At 40.8% G+C, this 7870-nt stretch overlaps 1 long non-coding RNA gene across 1 annotated transcript; it reads left to right on the top strand.

The window, feature by feature from the left end:
* The first annotated feature begins 1702 nt into the window (after nucleotides 1-1702).
* Nucleotides 1703-6615, top strand: LOC115471187. Its single transcript, XR_003942294.1, has 5 exons — nucleotides 1703-1836; nucleotides 6023-6067; nucleotides 6311-6322; nucleotides 6437-6460; nucleotides 6500-6615. It is a non-coding gene; the product is annotated as an uncharacterized LOC115471187 (long non-coding RNA).
* Nucleotides 6616-7870: the final 1255 nt, after the last annotated feature.

Genomic DNA, 7870 nt, shown 5'->3' with positions numbered 1-7870 from the left:
GAGTGTTTTAACACAAAAGCTTTATTGGGTAATGGGATGAATAAAGCAAGTAGTCTCTATACAGAGGTCGCACACACTGCATCGTCCACACCTTCTGTGTCCTAAATGAAGACTATCTAAAGGATCTCCTATATCTGGCAAAGTAGAGGGGACTAAGTATTCTTTTAAATTTCTGTTTCTTGAATATGCAATTACTAATTCTTTGTTGTTGAAGCAGTCAAGACCCTCCAGTATGTGCCAATGTTTGCGTATGGACTTGGCGATGTGCTTAGACAAAAAAGAATACTTGAGTGTACAAACAATATCTGGATTCTTCTTTTGTCGGTTGGGTTGAAGAAGTTCTTCACGGTTCTGGGCTAAAGCTTTGGTATATCCTGCTTCGATATGCTTCTGAGGATACCCTCTAGCGGAGAATCTATTGCCCATAGATGCAGCTTGCAGATTGAATTCCTCAAAGTTTGTGCATATCCTTCGCAGACGGAGAAATTGACACAAAGGAAGATTACTTTTCAATTTGGGGTTATGGTAGCTGGAATAATGCAAAAATGTATTACGATCGGTAGGCTTCTTATATATGGTTGTGTTGAATAAATAATCATCTTTCTATCATGGCCGTAACCCGGCTGTAATTGGGCATCACTCCTCACTGCCTGGTTACTGCCAGGTTATCACAGGAGCCCTTACTACCACCTAATTGGGTGGTGGTAAGTGCTCCCCGCCGTATGGCCATGCGGTAAGAGTTATCTTACCGCATGGCCATTTTATGGGGAGGTTTTTTTACCCACTGTGGTAAAAAAGGCCCTGGCGCATGGGAAAAATGGCCCCCACCGCTACAGCAGGGCTCTTCTTCCCGCAGGTTAGTAAAAAGACCCCTGATTGTTAGCCTTACCTGCATAACTTCTGGTCATTGCCAATCACCTGTATATTCAGGGTCAATGCCCAGATAAGGGCTCCACTGTACATCCAGGTCTGCTTTAGCTGGCAGTGGTCAGCATTTACAAAAGTACTAAGTGCAGCTGGCAGAATATTGACTGGTCTGTTCTTCATCTGGTTTCTGTTAGGTGTGCATTCATAAGCACACATTTGGTTTCGATAGGTACCTAAAAATTTAAAGTGCACTCACTTTGCTTGTGCAGATGTATATCTATGAATTAACATGCATAAAATTCTATCTGTCCATGCAAAAAAAAAAAAAGAATTGCAGTCCTACAATGCACACAAACCATGAATGTGTGAATAAAAAAACACATGATAATCATTCAAACCTTATTCAAAACAAAGAACAACCAAACTTTTTTGTGGCTGTGCATATTCTGCTTCATTATCCAGTCTCTTTATCCTGCTTTATTTGTAAGAAAGAATACTTTAACTTAAAAGAATTTGCAAGAGGCATAAGAAGGAAAATTATTCATGCCACAAAAAGTGGCAAAGGGCTGTTTGCTTATATAATATATCATGATGTGATTTTGTAGAATTTGACCTTTGAATGATATCCACCCTACAATTAGGGAATAAAGCCGAACAATTAAGGAATGAGTGATACCCCCTAAATAACCTCTAATTATGCAGGTGATGCTAAAATTCTATTTGCTTTTCAAAGGCCCCACCAAGGTACACATCATGCCCATTTGGCACAGAGAGAACCAGTACTTGAGTATATAAATGGCATTGTCATTCAGACAAGAATCAGATTCTACTGCTCTACTCAGCTAGAGAGAAACATGTCTGCCAAGGGCAACTGTGGTGGTGGCGGTGGTGGAGGTGGAGGAGGGCAATGGAATCAGAACCAGTGCAATAACCCATGCCAAGACCCATGCCAAAACCAAGGCTGGAATAGTAAGTTTTCTTGTATTATATTATTTGTTTTGTTAAAATTAATTTAGAAACTGCTGTGTAATACATGGAGAAGTTTGTATTTAAAAAAATAACAAGTTTTAACATGATGAAAGTAAGACCGAGATGTTATTAAATTGTACCTCAGGATTCTGGGTTCATACATTTTAATTTTAACAATATTCTGGTATGAAAGCTCGCCCAGTGGTCAATGGCATGCTGGTCACTAACACAAAGAACTACTGGATTAGATTCCTTGGCCCAACTTGCTACCTGGGCTAGCATGAGCTGGGGCTGCTTGCAGTGACAGAATTTACAAGGAGGAGGGGGACAGTGTATCAGTTATTGTAGAATGGTGACACCTAGTGGCCATACTCAGGATGCATTTGTGCAGGATTCCAGATGAAGCTACCATTTATGTCCTTGACTAAGATCTTTTTGCTACAATGGCTGAATAAAGTTAAGGGTGGGGGGGGGGGGGGGGGATTAATGAAGCAGAGGGCAAATCTGCAGGTATTATGAGTGATGTTCATACCACTGCAGTGTAATACAGATCAATTCCAACTAGACTTGAAGCCCAAAGGATCGGAATGAAATTGCTGGATCAAAATAAAAATTATAACCTGACTTGGAGTTCATTCAGTTAGTCAGTTACAGTACTGTGTACTACCATGAGGGAGTTCTGAGTTTGATTTGCAACCAGGGCTGGGAATTCTGGGGACACAACATTTACAATCCATGGAAGGGAATGAGTCTTAGTTATAACTTAAATAGTGACATCAACTGATCAAACTCAGACCAAACTCTGGAGATAATGTCGGTTCATGCCTTGTGGTCAGCCATTTTTATTTGAATAAAGATTTATAAACTGAATGAACAATTAGGGTAGTTGTGCTTATGGAGTCTCATAGCACTGAAAATCCAGTAGGCCTGGTTCCTACCAGTATAGATGGAAGCCCAAAAAGATTGAGGAAATTGTTAGTGCCACCTTCCTCCAAGTAGCTGAGAAAATACATTTTACCTTTGAAAACTACCTTGAGTGCAAAGTATCTATGGACTCTTGCATGTCCCTGCTTTTTGCACAAGGGAGATTTTTCATGTAAGAAAATATGCACATAGATTAAAATGCAATCTAGTTGCATTATTTCTAAATCTCACCCAAATCTGAATTTTACTTGATCCGATATCACTGAATTTCTTTTAATTTCAAGAAACCGTACTGAGGGGTCCTTTTACTAAGGTGTACTAACAGATATAGTGCACACTCACAAATTAATGTACATTAAGTGCCATACAGCCCATAGATATATAAATAGTGGGCTGTGCAGTATTTAGCCCATGCTAAATCCATGAGCATGCCTTAGTAAAAGGACCCCTGAATATTAAAAGAGACTAGAGTGGAGGAGTAGCCTAATGGTTAGAACCATGGGGATGGGATTCAATTCCCACTACAACTCCTTGTGAATTTGGGCCAGTCACTTAACCCTCCATTGTCCCAGGTACAAAATAAGCACCTGTATATAATGTGTAAAATGCTTTGACTGTAACCACAGAAAAAACAGTATATCAAGTTTCATCCCTTTTCCCTTAAACAGTATAGAATGATTTTCAGATGGCCTGAGGTAATGGTTGCCTCAGACATCAGTCCATGTTTTTATCAAGCATACCGTTTTCTTAGAATTAACTCTTTTAGAATAATCATGATAACTGGATTCTTTTCTTTACACATGCTTACATGTGGCTAGAAGAGAGAGGGAATAAAGGGTTATTATCTATTTTCCAGAATGTCTTAGACATTCATCTTCACCTATCATTGATATAAAAATAACAATGTCAAATAATCATACAGAGAAAAACTTTATGTTAGTCAACCAAACACTATAATAGCAATTTAGTTGTAACTTAAAGCATAGTGTACTAGCATTTTTCTCCCATTTATTTGCCGTGGGAATAAAAATTTAGCAATTCAGACCCACTTGCAAATCAATATAAACAAATAATACTGAAGACTAGAGATGTGCACAGGAGAAAAATTGTTAGTTTGCATTAGGTTCATTTGGGCTTTTTTCAGTTTGTTTCAGACATTTTTTGTAACGTAGTAACATAGTAGATGACGACAGATAAAGATCTGCACAGTCCATCAAATCTGCCCAACACGATATTCTCATAGCCTAAGGAATGATGTGATACTTCATATGCAGGAGCAGATACTGCAGATTAACCTGAAAGTTAACACATGACTTGCAATAAAAAATATTAGGAACCTCCTTTCTTGATATAGCATTAGTTTTGGGCTTGCCATGCATTAAAATCCTGCATTATAGTGTGTTAAGCCCAAAACGTAATACCCTTTAGTAGATGGGCCCCTTAATTAGTTATACAGCAAATTTATCCAGTTATATAGCATTGCTGAATATAAGCAATTAGCATTATCTAGATAATATCAAGTCTGTTTATGTGGCCTGGTTTAACTGGTTAAGTTTACCTGGACAGCACTGTGCATCAGTGTTGTCCAAACAAAAAAAAATGCATCCCTGCCATCATTACTATAATGTTCGACTGGTCATTGTATTGACAAGACAAAGGGGGTTATTTAGAAGGCTTAGTTGTGATTTCCACATGGAAATATAGCACTTACATACAGGTTATCAGTAGTCAAGAGTGGTAGAAAGAGGAGCCAGAAGCATGGATTTTATGGACCAGGAGAAAAAGTTTGCATCTGATCCTTTGTGTGAATGGAAACCAGTGTTTTTGATGAAGAACAGGAAAAGTATGGTCATATTTTTTGAATCCTGTGATGACTCACTGGAGAATTTTTCACTATTTGTAGTCTTCAGAGGTCTTTTAGTCTAAGGCCATTTAGAAGAGAGTTACATATAGAATCTGGCCCTAAGTGCTTCTGCATTAACTGGAAGCAGGAACTGCCCATTAATCCAAATGTTAATATACATCCTACAATGAAAACTCATGGTAATGCCTCTTCTTGATGCAGTATCAGTTTTAGGCTTTTCGCGTATTAAAATCCCATATTACAGCAAGTTAAGCCTAAACTTAATGCCCTTTAGTAAAACATACTAGACTAAGGTCAATAGTAAAATAACAGGTCTTAACGGTAGCTCACAATGAAAACTAGGCCCCTTAATGGGCAGCACTTACACATTGAGGTTTGTAAAAGGGGCTAATACATGGTTTTTTTTTTTTTTTAAAGGTTCTACTCAGGCAGATACTTTTCTATAAAATACTGTTGGAACGGAACACATCCTGACCTGGATGTCTCAATTCTGATCTCTTTGTTTTGTGCATAATTGGGCTTTATATGTATGCAGTTGGACGGAGAGGAGTATATGAAAGAAACATTTCTTCAGGTGCCTCTTTAACTAGACAAATCGCTTGAATATTTGTCTATTAGAGAATATGTACCCATTTTCATTCGTGTTCTTCTTTCTTTAATTTTAGCATATGGTTCTTCACAGGCATGCCAGTCAAGGTGCCTCACTATACTGTAAGGGGCCCTTTTACCAAGCAGTTCTACAAAGTGGCCTGCTGTAACCCAAAGCTGGTCCTTCCCCTGTGCTGAGACCAGTTTTAGTGCTGCCGGTAGAAGGCACATTTTTCTTTTTTTTCCAATAATGGCCACATTCTAATTTCCCATTAGCCCATGGCCCTTAGCATGTGAGCCCTTACCGCCTCTTATTTTGTAAGTTAAAGGCTCATGCACTAATCCTGCACTAATCAGCCTGTGGCAATGCCTACACGCTAACTGATTAACATAGCCATGCCTACTCTCTACCCCCAAATACACCCCCAGCTCTAAAAAATAAATTTCATTTTTTTAGCATGTGGGTAGTGAACGCCGATTCTGAAACTACTGTGGGATACCTGAGCGCGCCCTGCGGTAGTGCATTTTAACCTGCGGTAACCACATGTTAGTGCTTACCATAGGTTAGTAAAAATATAAGCAATTCTCAGGACAGATATGCTAAATAACTGATTTATATTTTCTTTTAATCATTTGAAGATTAAAATTAGAAAAAGCAAAATACAATAATCATATTGAGATAATCATGTGCGATGTGCTACGTGTCATACAATTCTGTCGTTCATGTTCTAGGTGGTGGTGGAGGAGGATGTGGAAGCGGAGGTCAATCCAAAGGTGGATATGGAGGTGGAGGCGGAGGCCAATGTGGAGGTGGAGGAGGAGGAGGTCAATCCAAAGGTGGATATGGAGGTGGAGGTGGAGGCCAATGTGGAGGTGGAGGTGGAAGCTGTGGAGGTGGAGGCCAATCCAAAGGTGGATATGGAGGTGGAGGTGGAGGCCAATGTGGAGGTGGAGGTGGAGGATGTGGAGGTGGAGGCGGAGGCCAATCCAAAGGTGGATATGGAGGTGGAGGTGGAGGCCAATGTGGAGGTGGAAGTGGAGGCTGTGGAGGTGGAGGCGGAGGCCAATCCAAAGGTGGCTATGGAGGTGGAGGCGGAGGCCAATATGGAGGTGGAAGTGGAGGCTGTGGAGGTGGAGGCGGAGGCCAATCAAAAGGTGGATATGGAGGTGGAGGCGCAGGCCAATGTGGAGGTGGAGGTGGAAGCTGTGGAGGTGGAGGCGGAGGCCAATACAAAGGTGGATATGGAGGTGGAGGCGGAGGCCAATGTGGAGGTGGAGGAGGAGGAGGAGGCCAATGCAAAGGTGGATCGAAGTAAAGAAGGCAACAGTGAAAATCTCCTTCACACCATGAAGCTCAAGCATATGCTTGTTAATCTGTTTTACTTGAGTGTCAGTCTTCTTTTTTTAAAGTATCAAATGTACCCTGGTAACCTTTTCTCAAAATCTATTCCCATGAGCAAATATGTCAACTGATTAAATTTTGCCTCTGTATTTAAACGTGTCTCAATAATAATCCTAAAGTTATTTGTTAACTTATTAGTGAAGAAAAAAAACCCAAATAGATAAAAAAAGAACCAAATAAATTTGGGGACCTGAATTCATAGCAGAACTTCAGAAATGTCACCTGGCTAATCAGACCAGCTAACGATTTGTACTGATTTTCTCAAGATCAGTGGCAAACAATCTGACAGATATTTATCAAGGATAATGGAGAAATTCATTGACTTTGTTCCAAATGCAAAGTAGACTGAAATTCACCTGGTTTAATCCTACTAGTAAATTGTCTGTCCACATAAAACATCAAGTCAGTCTGCTTGTAAAGGATTAATCCTTCTACTCTTAAAGAGTTGATGTTACAAGTGCAAATTTTAAAATGAAGCATTTGGATCTCAAGTATTGGCTGTTTCAGCAGTGTGTTCCTCAATGTTCCCTCTAAGGACTGAGTTGATGTGAGCAACTGTTTTCTTTTCCATTACCTTGTGAGCACTTCTTACAGACTCACACATGCACGCACGCACGTACACACACACGAACACACAAGCACTCACAGGGCGGTTGAAAAGAATTCCATAAGCCATGCTCTGCATGCTTTCCCTACTTGTTTACTTGTAATTTAACTCTGTTTATAGCATCTCTGAATTTTACTCATCTACTGGATGTTTAACATAACTTAGAGGGAACATTGTACCCCTTGTGTGAACACAGCTCTTTAAAAACAAAGGGGGGGGGGGGATAGCCAGGGCCACTGAGAGGGGGGGCAGGGGACAAAATTCCCCAGGCCCAGGCCTGGGCCCAGTGCCAACAAGCTTATTCTTGATGCCTGCTTCCAGGTCTGTCCTTCCTTGCTTCTGCATGCCGCCCAGGACCCGGATGATTGCATCAGTGCGATATTGTGTTTATGCAATCATCCAGGTCCTGACTCCTAGCACAGACAGGGGCAGGAAAAGACAGACCTTGGGAGCATGCAGCAAGAATAAGTAGGAATTAAGAATAAGCAGGAAGCGGCTTGCCAGCACTGGATCCCGGATCCCTCCCCCTTGGAGGAAAATACAGAAAGGTAAGGGGCAGGTGGGTGGGAATGGCGGTGCAAGTAGCGTGAGTGGCGGGGGCAGCTATGTCTCTCAGCAGCCCTGGGGATAGAAAGGGCACATTTGAAAA

Source organism: Microcaecilia unicolor, chromosome 5, assembly GCF_901765095.1.
Source record: "Microcaecilia unicolor chromosome 5, aMicUni1.1, whole genome shotgun sequence".
Lineage (NCBI taxonomy): Eukaryota > Metazoa > Chordata > Amphibia > Gymnophiona > Siphonopidae > Microcaecilia > Microcaecilia unicolor.
The sequence above is the reverse complement of the archived record's forward strand: the minus strand, read 5'-3'. Positions and strand labels throughout refer to the sequence as shown.